Consider the following 17530-nt stretch of genomic DNA (forward strand, 5'->3'; position numbering starts at 1 on the left):
GGCATCTGAACTGTCTCCACATTCACATTAGCTGTCAGCATATGTGTAAATAATCTACATTTTATACCAAGCTATCATTAATCCAGAAGACGGCGAGAATAAAGATACCTCGGGCTTGTTGTCACTGTGATACCGCTTAGATACACAATAGTAGCATCAGTTCATGAGTCTCCATGTTGTGAAGCTGTGAGCAAACCAGCGGGGCCCCATTCTCCCCGGCTTTTAGATAGCTGACTCTTGTCTCCCGCAGATCTGTGGTGGTAACATCCTTATCTGCAGCAAAAAGCCTGCCATCCAGGTTTATCCATTTGGCTGAAGACTGACATTACTGCAATAGTGTCCCTTCTTATCTGTTTCTGAGGCTGAGGAAGAAAATGCAGAACAAGACAGACTACTATTTCATCTGGGGGAAAAAAAGAAAAGAAACAATGGTTTCATGTGTAGGCACTGCTGAAGCGCCATCTTTTATCCATTCTCATGTATGAAGGCACAGTGTGATGAGCTGTTTTTAATCTGTGTTTGCGTCCTAGCATAGCAAACACACACACACATACATACATACATTGATTGGTCTTTTGGAATTTCCATGTAAACAATGTAACTAGAAAGTTCTAGGAGCCTGGATGTTTTTTAAATACCTGCAATTTGGCACAAAAAAAGGTCAAACTAGGTATAGCCCCACATTTCTCTGCATTAGCCTAAAGCTCATATTAAGGGAGGCAAAATCCAATCACCACCTCCTCGCGGTGCCTCCTGGATAACCAACCAATGGTGATGGTCTTCGATGTCAGGCGGTGTGACAAGTTGATCAAAGCTTCAAATTGTCGCATCAAATGGCAATGGAATGTCAAAATTCGGGAAATGCTAGGGCGTCCCCCACAGGCGTCGCCCAAACGACATGGGAAATCAGCGAGGGCTACCCACTCATTGACGGAGTGGGCTAAAGAGACGAGTCCATCTTCGTTTTGGAACAATCAATATCGGAACCATGACTGGAAGAAGTCGTGAATTGACTGCTGCCCTGAAGACCCGCTGCATCGACATTGCCTGTGTCCAAGAGACAAAATGGAGCAGAGCAAAAGCCAAGGAAACTGGTGAAGGGTACAAGCTTTATTACAATGGAGAAACAAAAATCCAAAATGGTGTGGGTATCGCGATTGCTGCAAAACTCAAAGGCAGCGTCGTGACCGTCAACCGATTGTGTGATCGTCTCATGTCTCATTGAAATAGACTCTGGAAAGACAACTCTGCGAGTGGTCTGCTGCTACGCCCCACAAGTGCGGTGCTCAGATGAGTCCAAAGATGAATTTTGGGTACAACTTAAAGATCATCTTTGCTCAGTCCGGCCAGAAGAATGCTTGGTCATAGGCGGTGACCTGAATGGTCATGTGGGACCAGAAGAGATGGTTATGAACAACACCATGGTGGACAAGGACACGGTATGCGAAACGAAGAAGGCTGCAGAATCCTGGATTTTGCCAAAGCCCACAACCTCATCGTAGCGAACACCTACTTCAAAAAGCGGCTATCTCACCTGATAACTTACGCCAGTGGAGGACGGTTCACACAGATTGATTATTGAAAATCTACAAAACGGTGGTCTACCCAGTAGCCCTATATGGCTCCGCATGTTTTCCCGCATTGACCACACATGAACAGGCCCTAAACACCATGGAGATGCACATGCTCAGATGGAGCCTGGGAATTACAAGACGGGACCGTGTTACAATCAAAGACATACAGAAGCGACTAGGTGTAGCTCCAATTAAGGAAAATATACTCGAGTCCCGTCTGAGGTGGTATGGACACGTAATTCGAAGCTATGAGAACTCTGTAGCAAAAACGGCTATGGTGATCGACCCAGAAGGATGCCAGCCTCGAGGCAGACCACAGAAACGGTGGATGGACAAAATTAAGGAAGACATTAAGACTGTCAACGCATCACCTGAGGACGCCTTGGACAGAACCAAATGGAGAAACCTTTGCGGAAGAGCGGACCCTGTATCAGCGAGAACAACGGCAGGATGAAGAAGAAGCCTAAAGCTCATATTAAAACTGAACCTGGCATTCTTTGAAGAATTTGGTTGGACTTTGTTTTTTATTACTCACCAAGATCTTGTTTTCTTTTTTCTATGTTATTACATTAAATCTGCTGCTACTGTGTATATTAGCTTTTAAGATATTATTATTTTGAATTATTTAACTAAGAAAATAATTGGATTGTTCATAACACTACACAGTGTGGTCTAAGGACCAAGGTTGACTTAGACCACAGCCACGCAGGCCTAGAGCCTGGTCAACAACTATCTAGCAACTAGCTGTGAGAGAAAAAATGTCTGATTGGTGAGTCTTACTGGCATTTGCTACATGCAAACAGCAATTTGCTAACAACCAAAGCAATCAAAAGGAGGTTCTTGGTGCAGCATCCCCCTTGTGACTGATTTCACCAAACAACCTCCAGCAACCACTTACCAACTAGTTTGAGAATACAAACCTTTCCCTAGAAACCAACGGTTGTTAGCGGTTGCTGAGTGTTCTCTAGGTTTGTGTGATGCAAATACACCTGTTGGAACATGCTAATAGTAAGTTGTGTTTCTTCCTTTAGCTGGAACAGTTTTTTTGCACTTTTTACTGAATCATCATCAGAGACTTGTTTGTACAATTGAGGAAACGCAATGATATAAAATTTTTGAACAATATTATCACTTTTCGTATTATGATTTGTAATGCAACGGGCCTAGTTAATGGCTACTAAGAACTTTGACCCAAAAGTATTATTGAGACAATCTAACAGTAGACAAAAAAAAATTGGTTTTCTTTTTTAATAAAAGCTACTGCAGGACTTGGGCCATGAAAATCAGAAAACAACTCTGCATTCTACATGGAAGGCATTTAGAGAGGGCTACGCTGTGAGGTTTTATACTTTGGATAGGCTATAAGTTGAATGTCCACTGGTTTTCAATCCTCAGGGTGCCGCTTCAGGGGAATGCAGTGCTCAGGTCAGAGATTGTTAAAAAATAAAGGATGGTCTGTCGGACACGTTAGAGAAGGACCAGCGATGTGCTTTCTTTCATGCTCTGCTTGTTGTTTTTTTTATCACTGGATCTGGCACCGTTCTCCTGTCAAATAAGCGCACTAAGTTATCTTGCTAGATGGTAACAATAAAGCCACTGCGGTTTCTTTTCCCACAGATTGCTGGATTAAGTCAAAGTGATTCATTCTCTTTTTGTAGCCCTCTTCAGCTCTTTTATTGTACCCCTCCTCCAGCCAATCCTTTTGCAGAGTGTACTACCTGTTTTTCCTGTAGGGACCTGTTAACGCCACTAGATATTTCCCCGTTGCACCTGACTCCTTAAGTGTTTGTGTACTACTGTGTTTTAACACTCCCAGCAGCCCACACTCATACTGTTAAATGATTAATACTTAATATAAGGACCTACCAACTTTCTCACTCAACACGTTCCCCACCTCTTTCTCCCTGTCCACGTTCCTTGCTTGCCACCCTCCTTCGTGGCTATTGATTGTAGAACAAAGGGGAGGGACTTGGGCTGACCCCCGCATTACAAGTGTGCAGAGTATAATTACCTGCAGTGCTTTGTCCTCACTCTTTACTCACATCCTTTCACCAGCCCTCTCTCCACAAGCCAAACAGATGATGCGGGGGGGCTGGGTTAAATGAAACATGCCAGGTTTTTAATGGAGTTTATTTACTTTGTTGTGTTTACATATTAATGTCAGTTATGATTCCATCTGCATACTGGGCCGCTGTGTCTATACATCTGTGGTGGAGGCTTAATCCTACTCTATATAATGCATTAGGAGCTGAAAGTGAAGCCCTTGTCACTAGAACCCACATGTGAAACAGGTTGTACTCTCCAGCAAGGAAGTTGTTTGGGCGTAAGATTTTGTCTTTAAAAAACCCCAAAAATAATAAAGGCTCATTAAACTGTTGCAAGTAATTTACACAGAAAGGAATAAAAGAACTTTTGGCTTAGAGGTATCTTTGCCTGAGCATTTAAAGCATTTTGTGTTGTATGAATTGGCTTGGAAGGTTTTTAAGGTAGTGTGGAGGAGGATGCTATTGGGCTTAACATCAATGTCCAGTTGCTTAGCTGAAGGAAGGCCATCTCACTGAGGTAATAAGAATATATGATCACAGCCTGCAATTTCAGATTGATTTACCAAAGCGTCAAAATGGATTTTGTGTACTTTCAGACATTTGTGAGGTATTTGCACTACACTATTTTTCTTTTTCATGGAGCACATAATTGCAATTTGTCCGCTCTGATGTCTGATTCAGATTCTCCGAAGGGAAACTTTTGATTTGATATTACAGTCATTCGCAGCAACTCGCTCTACAGGGGGTGGCTCTTTAGTTGTTAGAGGGTGCTTGGAAACAATGCAGAACTGCCCTGCAATAGAGGATTTAGAATTTCATTCAGCAAATCCAAATATTTTCAGGAGAAAACTAAACTCAAATAGAACATTCCAAATATATGTGCTGTAGACAGTGCTGAGAGTACTGATAACAAAAGACAAACTCTGTAACGGCACTGTTTTAGGTTTTTAAGAAAAGATATTGACATGACAAAGCTTCATCCTGGACTCCTCCACTGTGCCCCTTCCTAAAAAAAATGTAGCTGATGATTCCCCAATTAAGTGGAATGTTTGCTATGGTAATCCCTCCTCACCACCTACTTGGTGAGGAGGCTGTTGGAGAGGGAATAGGCGGGCATTTGCATCCACACTGATCATTACTTTATGGGAATGTTAAAATACAGGCTTAGCAAATGACTTGAGCTTAATTATTACTCTTGGTGTTTGTTTCGCTCAATTACTCTGTGCTGCGTGTTAAATGTATTTCAGAAATGGAACTATCCGAATCACGGCGGTGGTATCACACATACAGACCAGGAAGCACTGACAGTATGAAAAGGTCTGTCAGCAGATCCCAGATGTTCATTTCTGCTACACACTGTTCCTCTACTAACACGGACGCTACCGCAGATTTTACACTGGAAAATCCAAAGTCTGAACATTTTGTTCTATGCCAGCTCTCAGGGCAGAGGTCATTTGGGTGATGTGTACTATGACAAGCCACTGTTCGTGCAGGTCAAACATTCCAGGCTCAGAGGCTGTACAGATATTTAATAATGAAAATACAAGACCGTATTTGGAGATACATTCAGATTTGCCCTGTATACAAAAAAAAAGAGTTTAAGTCAATAGAAGCAGTACATGTTTAACGAGACACTGAACCGGAGAGTTAAAGGCACATGATTGGACCTGCATGTACGTCATTGCTTACAAGACTACACAAAGGACTTCAGTGTTTCACAGTAAGTTTGCTGTTCATCACTCTATCTATTAACTTATATCTTATGTACATTAGTGTACTGCTTAGGCAAGCTTGATTAATTAGGTAAGTGATGAACAGCTATTGCAAGGGCACAAAACTGAATTTTTAGCTGCATCAGTAGTTGGTAGATTCATTAATTCGCCAGACACTTTAATTAGTCTACCAGCTAAATTGCATTTTAAGAGAGTCTGGTTGTTTACCTGCCAAAGTGTGAAAATAGAGTATATAAACAGCCCTGGAGAAGCTTAACAGCGTATGTCTGGTAATGGCTCCCACACTATAGCTATCGAAAGCTGCAATTCTTGTTTCCTTATAACATAAGTTGATCGTGTTGCTTTATGTGTGTGATGGCATTTATTTAAGTCTAACATTAATTTGAGGTAGAATGTCAGAGCTGAGATGTGTTGACTGTATGACTAATGTCTGAATCTTTTTTTAATACCAGGAATGTCTGCAGTTACTTGACCTGAGAAATATGAGTTTAGTCTCAAAAGACAGACCCAGTGTTAGCTGGAGGTTTTTGAGTTGCTCCAGCAGGAACATGCAGAGGCGTTCGGAGGTGCTCAGCTGTATGTGTGTGCTCGAGAGCTGTGGGCTGCATGTGCTCCACATAGCTGGAGAAAGTGCTCAAAGCATTGCGTGCAATCTTCCTTAATACCCCTGCTAGTGGACAAGATTTTGTGCACTTTGTTCAAGAAATTTTTGATTCTTCAACAGCTTTTTGAGAATAACTGAATAGAAAACGTGGCCCTTATCAGCAAGGAAGTAGATCATGCTTTTGCCTGCCATGTCGATGTACAGTGCAAGAGTCTTGACCACTTTTATCTTTCAGCAAAGCCTAAAGTCTCTTGCGCAAGTTTTCTTATCATTTCTTTAAATATTGTTCTCAAAGGTTGTTCAAAGCTTCTCTTTGGATTTTGGCTTTCTTTTATTTTTTTCTCTGATCCCACACTGCTTTAGTGATGTTCAGGTCCAAGCTCTAGGGAGGTCAATCCCAGACTGTTAGTGTTCCACTGTGTGTTTTTAATGATTTGGCAGTGTGCTTAGGGTCATTGTCATGCTGAAAATAGCGCAGAGAACTATTGCACAACTTAAAAAAAGTACAAGAAAGTCTTGCACCTTGGAAGCAAAATATTTAGCAGCAAACGAGGGTTGGCTGAAGACTTTTACAGAGTGCTGTACAAATCCTAGAACATATTGCTTGAAGAGGCATGAGTTGGCCCTCTTCTTTATGGCATCTCCAGGACAGATGAGCCTGTAATGATATTCATCAGTAAAGACCTGTCTCTGCTCAAGAAGGTAATGAATAACTCACCATGGATATAAAGTACATTTCCATTTCAATAACTGTCAACGGTGATTTCGGGGGAAATATCCAACTGCAGTTTTTTTCAGACAGGTAATGCAAAGTCACAGTTCGGTAATCACAGCGAAGTTGATTTAAAATGTGATGAAACATTGCAACATGAGAAACCATTATAATATTAATAGATTTACATTCAAATGTAGATGATCAAGCTGGACAAAAACGAGTAAAAGCCAAATGTTCACCTGAAATATTTAAAATCCTTAAAGGGATTGTGGAGAAAGATCACACAATTGCTTGTGTACAGAAAATCCAAGCTTTTTTTCTTGTGTTTGAGTTTAGAAGAGACTGTGTGGACTGTTTCGCTAACATCGTCCAGAAAATGCAAGACAAGCACCATGAGCACACCATTGTCAGGCAGATGGCATGTTTGGACCCAGCAAACATGTCCTCAGACCCAGACTTGTGCCAGGAAAGAATGAAATGACTTGTGGAGCTCTCTGCAATCTGTCAGGAGGTGTCTCTGCTGGTTCTCATGTTTTCAGAAGTCTCGCCGAGAATGTACATTGCACTTACCTGAAGGTTATTCATTGTCACACACAATACAGCAGTGACAGGATTCTCATCCTAGTAAATGCTTTCATTACATTTGATGGATTGTCTCAGTAGAAAAAAGCTGAATCATTTTCTTTTTTCCCCCATTGATTTGGAAAGCATGGGCTTTCTGCAGGAATCTTCTGCTCCCGTCGGGCAACCAAACAAAGGTTTGCGAACGGACACGTGGAGATTTATGCATATGCATCGGGACACAGCTGTAGCTCCGTGTTTGATGTGTCTGTGGAAGAGCTCTCAAAGTAACTTGACAAAGGAGCCTATAGCAGCTCCATCTTCAGAAAGTCCTCCGTCTGTTCTACAACTGCGTCAGGAAAAAAAGACAGAGCAATGCACAGAAAAAAAGAAATTGCTTTGAGCCATCTTGAGATTCTCAGAAATGGGCCTGGGGGGTGACCTGAAAACACAAAACCGGAAGAGGTGGCTGAATGTAAATCACACCCTTATGGCCCTGCTAATCAACAGGCCCAGCAGATGGGAGATGTTACAGTCATATCCAGGGGTGGCTTTGTTAGCCTTTTGTTAGCTTCAGTGTTCAACTCTTTCTGGCTTTATCTGACGATCTACTGTCGGTTGGCTCTTCTAAAATATCTGTCTAAAAAGTTTGGACCTCATCTTCCAAACAAACTTTGATTTGTGATACAAGCCATCAGGCCCAGAGTCTGGTGGTTAGTATCATACGACTGTTTATGTAAATATGTGAGTTAAATTTAGTGGGAACTATGTGTAGTAAATCTTTTTACTGGGATTGTTTTCAGAGGTTGAAGCTCCAGCCACAATTACAGTATATAGAACAGTTTTATCATAAGACCAGCATGTCTCGGTCTTCATCAGGTTCATTGAGAATTAAATTGCATTATATACAGGACTTTCATTAACATAAAGGGGGAAAAAATCCTAATAGGAAAGATTTGAATAAACCCATCATGTGTGTGCAGTTTACCTGTCCACCAATCCACCCAGTCTAATTCCACAGTTGTCTACATCCAGTAAATTTACCAATGGACCAGTGTAACACCAGCATGGATTGGCTGGGCATGTCGTCATCTGATACAAGGCCTACTAGGGAGTGTCTAGTGGTAACCCTAAGTAAGTTAGGCACCTAAACAAGAAGAGTATACAATTTATTTTTTTCTCCTCCCATTATACAGACATCCACTATAAAGGACAACGAACTGCTTAATGAGGAATTTGTCAAACAAATAAATTTGTCGTAAATTATTGAAAATTGGTTTAAAGCCATAAAAAGAGGAAACAGGCAAAATATATACTATAAAAAGTAGCGATGTTTCTGTTCCTGGCTAGTCTAAAAGTAAGAAAGACTCAGATATTAAGTTACATTTGAGAACCGTTTAGTGGAAAATGTCAAAAACTAATAACAAAGGCTTTTTAAACCATTTATCACATTCTTCAGTAAATCATAGTAAACCGTGGCACTTCACTCTGTGGCACCTCACATCTTGTGTATTAAAATTCCTCGTTATGCTCTAGACAGACAAAGACGAAAAACACTTCAAAAAATATATGATGTTACGTATGATAGGAAAACCCGCTACTACAAAGATGTTCAGGTATTACTTCACAAATTACCATCAGAAAAACTTGCGACTGAAAAGTGTGGTGCTGTTCGCAATTTCACAACAACCACTTCAGTAGAAGTTAAAACCTAAAATAACAAAACAATAAATTATCCATCCATTTTCTTCCGCTTAACTGAAGTTGGGCAGCAGCAGCAGGGAAACCTAGACCTGCCGCTCGTCACAGCTTCAGCTTATCTGGGGAATCATCGAGCCTTTTCCTGTCCACCCGACAGATGTAATCTGTCCCAGTCTACACCGGGGCCTGCTCCCGATAAGACATACATGGCCGGAAAACCTTGCCCAGGAGATGAAAGCCTGAACCATCTCCTTTCGGAGGAGTGGCGGCTCTAGTCTGAGCCCCTCCCGAAGGACTGAACTCCTCACCCTGTCGCTAAGAGAGAACCCATCCGCTTTTTGGAGAAAGTTCATTTGAGCCTGCAGTGTCTGTGATCTCATCTAATAATGTTAACAAAAAGATGGGGCCTACATTAAAGGCGTTTCTCAACAATGATGCACCACCCACCACCTGGTGGCATAACATGTAGGACACAATAATGTGCTAACATTGGGCTTAATTTAAAATTTTAACAGTGACAACAGCGACGAATTGTTGGCTAGTGGGCTAGTCGCACATATCCCTAATAAAAATGCATGGATTTAGAACTGTTTTTCAGCAGTTTTTTTTTGTTTTTGTTTGTTTGTTTTAGCTTTGGTTAATCCCGAAGTCGATGTGATATCCAAGTCCATGTATGGATACATTTTCCTGCTTTATTAATTTGGATGATTCAGTTGGAAATACCACTATGACAATGCGATGAAGAAATATGTAAATAAACCTGACAAACCTACACCTGCCTACAGTATATTTCCATTAAACCTTGTCTTTGCAGTGAAATTAACAGAAAGTGGCTCAAGACAGAGTTCAGGAGTTCAGGAGCAGAGCAGCTATGGAAACATCATCCGGCTCAAAAGGTAAGATTGAGGCCTTTACAGTAAAATAACACAATTAAACTTTTACTTCCATCATATGATGCTTGTTTTTTTAGTTTCAAGATTCAAAACTTGTTGCAAACTGTTGGCAGTCGGCTTTGATATCCAGTCCAACAAACACGTCTGCCGTGTCACACACTTTTGAAAAGCCACCGCTCGCCATGTTTCGAAACTCTGCAAACCCGTGAAACTCATCACAGCCAGGGACAGCTTTATTGTTCAGTGTGCAATTCTATAAATGCCACTTACAAAAAAAATGAGGAAAAACACCAACAATTCATTTTGCGGGCTCTCCAAAGCAATCACAATTACAGAATTGTTTTCCTTCCCTTATCAGCGCTTCTCACAAACAACAGCATGGGATTTAGCACAGTGGTTAGCACTACATAATGCCATACACGTCACCGGTGATGAAATATATTTGGAAATATAATTAGAGCCGTGTGATATTAAGACCACAGTCCTGTTATTGAGCCGCGTCACCCAATTTTAACAAATTATGTCTCGGTTGTCTCGGAGCCTGAAACCTTTGTTCCTTCTCCCTCCTGCTTCATACTTCATGTTAGTGTGTGTATTTAGTGGAAACACCAGGAGGCTCCAACAGTTTCTACTCTCTTTTTTCCACATTGATTATTGTTTTGCAATCATGAAAGCAACAATATGAATGCTCATGAGCATCTCAAGATTGCAGCCTGAAATTACTTCTTTTTCAATTCATTAACACCTATTCATGGCTTATTAATTAATATAGGGCACTAAGTATTCCCCACCACAGCAGAGGGGCACATTTTTCCCTTGGAGTGATTTTAATCTTATGATATTAGCATCTCACTTTACTCATGGGCCTGTTTGCCCCACTTAGCCTCGCTGCTGCTCCCAAATAGGCCAGTCCAGTCTAGACCAGGGCAGGAACCCTGTGTGTGTGTGCAGGTGCAGCTGGTGAATCCATCCAGCTGCTATTTGTCACGCACTGGCTCACTCCCAACTCTTTTAGCACCAACCACCAACACGATGCCGCATATATGCCTTGTCGAGATGCCGTTGCATGTCTGTGTGTGGCGAGGGCGCAGGCCCAAGTGTAATGGGTTGATAAATCACCCACTAGCTGCAAATTAATGAACAGCATATGAGAGCGAGTGCAAATACACCGCCAAAACGAAACAGTCGCACCAGATTGCTTTATCTATGGAATAACCCCCACCTCCAACCAAGGAAAATGAAAAAAATCAATTAAAGCACCGATATACACCTCATGCTGCTACAGTGCTCGTGTTGCTAAGGAGAACTGAGCAAAGCATGTATTTTTTTTTAATTTGCATTAGAAGAAGGGGAGGGTCTGCTGAAGGTCAGCGTAAATGGAGAAAAGGATGGGGGGAAAAAACTTTGTGTTTGCCTAGAAAACAACTTAAATCAACAAGCTGGAGTGGATAGAAATTGGATAAAACCTTCAGGGCTGCCCCTCAAGAGTATGAATTCCATATTCATTATGCTTGAATGTTGTAATTTCAAGCCCTTACCACCTTTAAAAACAGAAAAAAAAGGAGAGAAGTTAGAGTGGTGCTGTTTCTCATTTTTCAGCAGAGGACACCTTCAGTGTGACAGCAGTGCGTATGTGTTGAGATGGGAAGGGACAGGCGAGCAGAGGAGGGACGGCCAAGAATAAAGCGAAAAGAGTTAGGTGGTCAAGTCGCCACCTGTGATCCGCAGTAAAACTAAACCCTCTCATTCCCCATCCTCTCCTCCTTCGCCTCATCCCTTTGTTTTTTCTGTTTTTTTTTAAAGGTCCTCAGAGGATATTGCCGCCATATTCTTTCAGTGGTAAAACGTCCCCAGGCACAAAGCTATTTCAGATGCTTTACCGGCGGGCCTGCGGTGATAGAAAAGGCGTAATTTGTTTTGACTTTGCCTCTCACACAAACCAATCTCCCAGTGTTATTTAAGTCCCAGCTCTTCTCTCGCTCTCAGCAGCATGTGACGGCAAACAACAAATCTCAGGTTGCCATGGATCTCTGCTATTTATAGATTGTTTGCGTGTCTTTGTGTGGGTTTGTTTCTTGTAAGCGTGTGTGCGTGTGTTTAATTGTTGGAAGTTGTGTACGTGTTTGCATACACGCCTTTTTTTTGTTCCCCCCTCTCTTGTTTGTTTCCGTCGCGCAGTCGAAATACTGTCAAAGCCAAACTATTGCAGTGCGGATTCAGTCACAATGCATTGTCGCCAGACAGGAAAAAAAAATCTCTCTAACTTTGAATTAGAGTTTAAAAAAAAAAAGAGTATTCATGCTGTATTCCCAGTGCAGTCATATCTGGGCTGGTGTTATCTGAGGATACAGAGAAGAGGAAAGTGAGCCTAGATGTAGCGACAAGAAGCCTAAAAAAGAAAAAAAAAGAAAAACACCTGATATTCCTGAAATAGAGCGCCTCATTATGCCGGAGCAGAGAAGGATCCAGCCCCTGCCTGTTGATAATCAATTCCCTCTGGTGACTTCTGAACTGCAGTCTAAAGCCACGATGCAGGAAAACAGAGGATAAAAGAACATCCTCCAACTTTGCAGTCACAGCTCGCTTTGCATAAACAGATGTCAGATTTTTAGTTTGGTTGTTTTTCGTTGCCTCCCTTCTTCTCCTTTAACTGTACTTGACGGCCTCGACTAGAAGAGCCTTTTCTTGTCGAGAAGTAATTCCGTATCCACCCTAAAACAAACAGCCAAAAAAGACATTTGATTTGATACCACTTCCCACATTACCGCATCCCTGTCACACTCGCTTTTTTCCCTGCCACCAAGAACAACTTTCATCAGTTTCCCCTGTATCATGTAAAACAGTGGTTCCTATTTTTTGTATTTAACATATCCCTATAGCGGTATCAGATGCACTTGGGTGCCCACACATCCATCACCTACCACACTTCAAGTATGTTAAAAATAAATTTTCAAAAATGTTAAAACAATTGTAATCTTTTATCAAGAACTTTTAGAACACACTCCATATTAGGCATGTCACCAGAACCGATACTTACATTTTCTTAAACTACCGCAGGTGTTGCAAGCAATGCATGGAAACTTTATGAAACTTAAAGCATGCAGCCAGGACAGCACATCAAGGCACAGAAGCCAGGAGGGGATCAGTCAACATGACTTTGACAGGGACTTCTCCACTATATCAGCAGATGACTGCCCCTCCCTATACCTGCTTCTGTCAGAGGTTTCTTCCTGTTAAAAGTGAGTTTGTTCTCTGTGTTACTGTGGAGTCTTTAGCTTCCAATGTAAAGTGCCTTCAGGTGACTGCTGTTGTGAAAAATTGAATTGATTTATATGTTTAAGTCTTGGTTCTATTTTCTGAACCAAAACCTAGTTTTTTATGCAGTATATATATATTTTACTTGGTCATTTTCGACTCCATTGATTAAAATAGGCACCTTTTCTGAAAAGTTTTGATGATGTAGGGGCATGCTGGGAAATATATTACTTATACTTTCTGACCTGGCTCCTTCTTTCTTGCAAGGTTCAATCTGTTCTGGGCTTGTGGGGCCTAGCTTAAGAAGATAACATGAATTTGTAGCATAGGCTTATTCAAATGTGTCCATGCTCCCAGTCTCAGACTGCAGTTGCTGTCCATGGTGCTGATCAAAAGCTGGATACTTTCGATATTACTGATTTCTGCTGTGTGCTATTTTTGCATTTACAGTGTTTGTTTGTGTGTGTGTGTGTGTGTGTGTGTGTGTGTGTGTGTGTGTGTGAGAGAGAGAGATGCTGCTGGTACACCGTGGCAATAACGGCCCAAAGAGTTGTCTGCCCCGGAGCCTATCACAGAGTTGTTGCGCCTGTGCTTCCTAATGAGGCTTCTTCAAAACAGATCATCGCAGCGAGCGCGTCATCACACTGATGCCAAAGAACACCTTTTGTGTGATGCCTGCAGCTTCTGTCAACATGCCAGTATTTGATGTCCTAATCAGAGAGTGCACTGAAAAAAACATGAAGTAAAACAAATTCATCAGTTTGCGATTGTAGCTTTGGTTTGAAATCGCACGCATTTGCAAATTTGTGATTTGCCGCCCCATCTCAGCGTGTATTCTGGGATATGAGGTGCCACAGAGAAAAAAGGGAGGTGATGATGTACATAGAACCCATCATATATCCAGGGCTCTAATTACGTCCATGCCCCTCCCCCTGTGTCTTAGATGGAGGAAGTGGAGGATCAGCACTTTCCATCCCTCCTACCTGCTCTATGTTCTTTTTCTCCTTTGCCACAGCAGGGCTCGTGTTATTAACCTTCTGTCTGCTCAAGCACATAGGACGCTATGGTCCTTTCTCTCTTGCTGGAAGTTAATTTTAGACAGTTGAGCTTCCTTTTGAAAATTTCCATGTCTCTCCTGCAGCATTCCCTGCCAGGATCCAGATCAGGAGATGAGGCAAATGGAAGAGGAACACATCAAAAGAGACAGATTGACTGGACAGTGTGAAACGGTTCTTGTTACATTCAAGTTGATAGTAAAGAAGAAATATGAAGAGAAGAGGAAGATGGAGTGTTGAGAGGACAGATTGAGGAAAAATTAAATGGCCTTCTTGATGAAGAGCAAGTTTGACATTGAGTGCTTGCACGTCCATGCATGTATGCACGTTTGACTGAAAGCGTGCTGCACAACACCAAGGGGCTGGGGGTCTACTTAGATTTGATGGCTAGAGTCCTTCACTCCCACGGCCTGCTCTCTGTCCTCTTATTGCGGCACTCTGTCAGCCTCGTCGTTAGAGCCGCTAAGCACCTCTCAAGGTGGTTATTGTACCTCTCATTAGCGCAGTGTGCCGACTACGCAGCGACTGTGGACGAGAGCCAGGCAGAGACGGGAATACTCATTAGATGTGAATCATGCGTGAACACAGAGGACCCTCCCTGCTGATAAACTGACAGTTTCCCCTATACGACAGGCTCAGATACCACCCCTGTGATGACCAGCAACTGGAACTCATGGTGTAGCACATATAAAAGCTGAATTCATGCTCTATTCTTTAAGGGGATGTGAAAATGATTGCTGCGTTTTAAAGTGTTGCTGTGTAGCTTTTAATTGCAGCCACAACGAGATACACAGTAGTTAAATACTTCTAATCTGGCAGTTATGAGAATAGGAATGCCACATAAGTGGATTGTGAATGTGTCTGCTGATTCTCTGACCAAATGTCAATTTTTCTGTCTGCAAACCTTCTCTGCATTTCCTGTCAATAGTTTGGTATTTCAGTCTGTTAGCAGTGCGGCCTCTCTGTTGGTCACTGTATTGGCCTTCTGCTTGTAATCTTTGGAATACTTCTAAACTTAAATGACCACACTGGTGCGTTTGCATGTTTTATCCAGATTTGAAACATGCAGTAAACAGTGTTTTCTTTACAGTCGCAGTATTAAATGTGAATACGTTTGTTCTGCTGTTGGTTCTGTGATTTTCATGCTGAGGACTGGGCTTTGTGCTCCATGTGGTTCCAGTATTTTTCTGTTTCCACATTAACCCACAGAGTGGTACGGTGGTTAGCACCTCAAAACAAGAAAGACCTGGGTTTGAATCCAAGATGGGGCTTATCTGAGCGGGCTCTCTCCAGGTACTCTGGCTTGCTGCATACAGATGATAAAATTATTAGCACTAAACATGGCAGCTTACTTTAGAAAATTTTTCTAAATACTAGTTTTGTGTGGTCATTTTGTCTCCGTGTGCAAAGTAAATAACGCAAACATCCAAAATAAAATTAGGATGTTTAGAAAACCTTTTTTTTTTTTTTTTTTTCCAAATTCCTCATTCTGTTTAACAGCGATTTAATAAATGCTTAAATGAAATGTTCATGGGGGGCTAATAATTTTACTTTCATCTGTATATGTTATATTATAAATTGATTGGAAGTTCTTTGTCTCTATGTGTGCCGTAGCTCCCACTTCATGACAGCTGTGATAGGCTCCTGCTTCTCTTGCTGGAATGGGCAAAATTAATAAATATGATAATAATAATATTTATTATTATTCATAAATACGAATTGATGGGTATTAACACCTTATTACAAAGCTTCACATTCTGTTCCCACTTGGGGTCTGAAGCCGACCCAATCATTCCTGCTGAAAACAGAGTACTTTGTTTATGCGTGTTTGGTTTAGCGCGAGGTAAATGGAAGTCACGGTTGTACTTGTGTAGTTAGAACATTGTGCATTGTGAGAACGCAGCAAAGAAAATGAAAGTGGCAACATGACACAGCTGTAATAAGATGTTTTCTTCAAAACTTTCCGCCATTGTTGCGTCGATTCAAAACTGCTCTCTCTCTCTGTTCACCTCATCGATATGTTAATTGCTTGTTTTGGGGACATGACAATGATTTCATGCGATCCTGGGCTCCCAGGGAACATTGCAACATTGTTAAAAGTGTATTAGAAGCCTTAAACCGATTACCTCTTGGTTTGGACTATTTTAAGTTGAGAAATTTCAAGACATCGCTTTAGTCTTTGATGCTTCTAAATGACAGCGATCTGTTAAAAGAAAAAAGGAATTTCTCAGTTCAAACATTAAAAAATGATCCACATGCACATATTGCATGTCTGTGGGGATGTGACTTCCTCATCCACAGGACACTTTTGGCTGGTTTGATGAAGATGTAAACAAAACACATTCAGTGCAGCGGTTATCTTTCTCACCAGACCTCCACTCATTTGAAAACGAGTTGCTTTATTAGTGTTTTTGTATGATCAACAAAGCAAAATCCTTTCTTCCTTTCATACACACTCCTTCTCCAAATCTCTCTCTCTCTCTCTCTCTCTCTCACTCACTCACTCACTCACTCACACACACACACACACACACACACACACACACACACACACACACACACACAGTGAGTTTAGCCATTTTTACAGGAAACAACAGAATCCATCACATGTTCCATGAAATTGCCCTTGACTAAGACGCTTACATCTCACTTCCTCCTGCACTCTTATCAGTCTGGATGGGAATGTTGGTGAAAAACAAGATGCTAAAGAGTTGATTTTTAGAGAGTGCTACAGTATCATAGCCTTTCAAATGCAAGTTGACACATCTGTTTCTGTACTAAGCAATGCTGAAATAGCTGTTGTGATCCGGTACTCCATTAGGGAAATCTGCCCTGTTAATTTACAGTCTTGCCTTTTTCAGTGAGCTGATTAAGCCCAGATACTTATGTCAGACCTAAAAGACTTAAATTAGTGTTTCATATTTGTGAAAATTAGAAATTTTCTGTGTCAAACTTGATGTGCTTTTTTTTCATAATTCTGTGGTGAAAAATATAGAAGATTTGAACATTGGTAATTGTGCGTTGAATTTTGGGATGATATTGGAGAATGAGCTGCTTGCCCTCAAACTGCTGATTAAAAAAAACCATCTTGGACACAAAGGCGGTCAGTCAAAAAAGGTGGAACGGAAAGGTCTAGTCGTGAGGACTCGGGAGATATTTGTTTCATAACCCAGTTCAAAAGAGTTCAACAAAAATTTCAACTGTGTACCTACTTGAAAACGATACAAAAAGAGAACCTCAAATTCTGAAACTGAGAAATAATACAGTTTCCCAACAGAAGGATTAAAGTATCCATTGCAGTTTCTCTGGACATCCCAGAAAATTTATCTTACAGGGAGTGCAGAATTATTAGGCAAGTTGTATTTTTGAGGAATAATTTTATTATTGAACAACA

General features: G+C 41.3%; 1 long non-coding RNA gene across 2 annotated transcripts in view; it reads left to right on the top strand.

Moving 5' to 3' along the window:
* Nucleotides 1-17530, top strand: part of LOC309692790 — a 47264-nt gene that overhangs the window by 7323 nt on the left and 22411 nt on the right. Inside the window, exons 3-5 of one of the 2 annotated variants that reach the window (XR_014272456.1) lie at nt 9748-9829; nt 12884-13065; nt 14223-14912. This is a non-coding gene — a long non-coding RNA (uncharacterized lncRNA). Of the gene's footprint in view, nt 1-9747; nt 9830-12883; nt 13066-14222; nt 14913-17530 lie in introns of those variants that run through there. The other variant, XR_014272455.1, reaches the window with a different exon arrangement.

The sequence above is a fragment of the Aulonocara stuartgranti genome (assembly GCF_965226115.1).
Source record: "Aulonocara stuartgranti genome assembly, chromosome: 17".
In the NCBI taxonomy this organism is placed as follows: Eukaryota; Metazoa; Chordata; class Actinopteri; order Cichliformes; family Cichlidae; genus Aulonocara; species Aulonocara stuartgranti.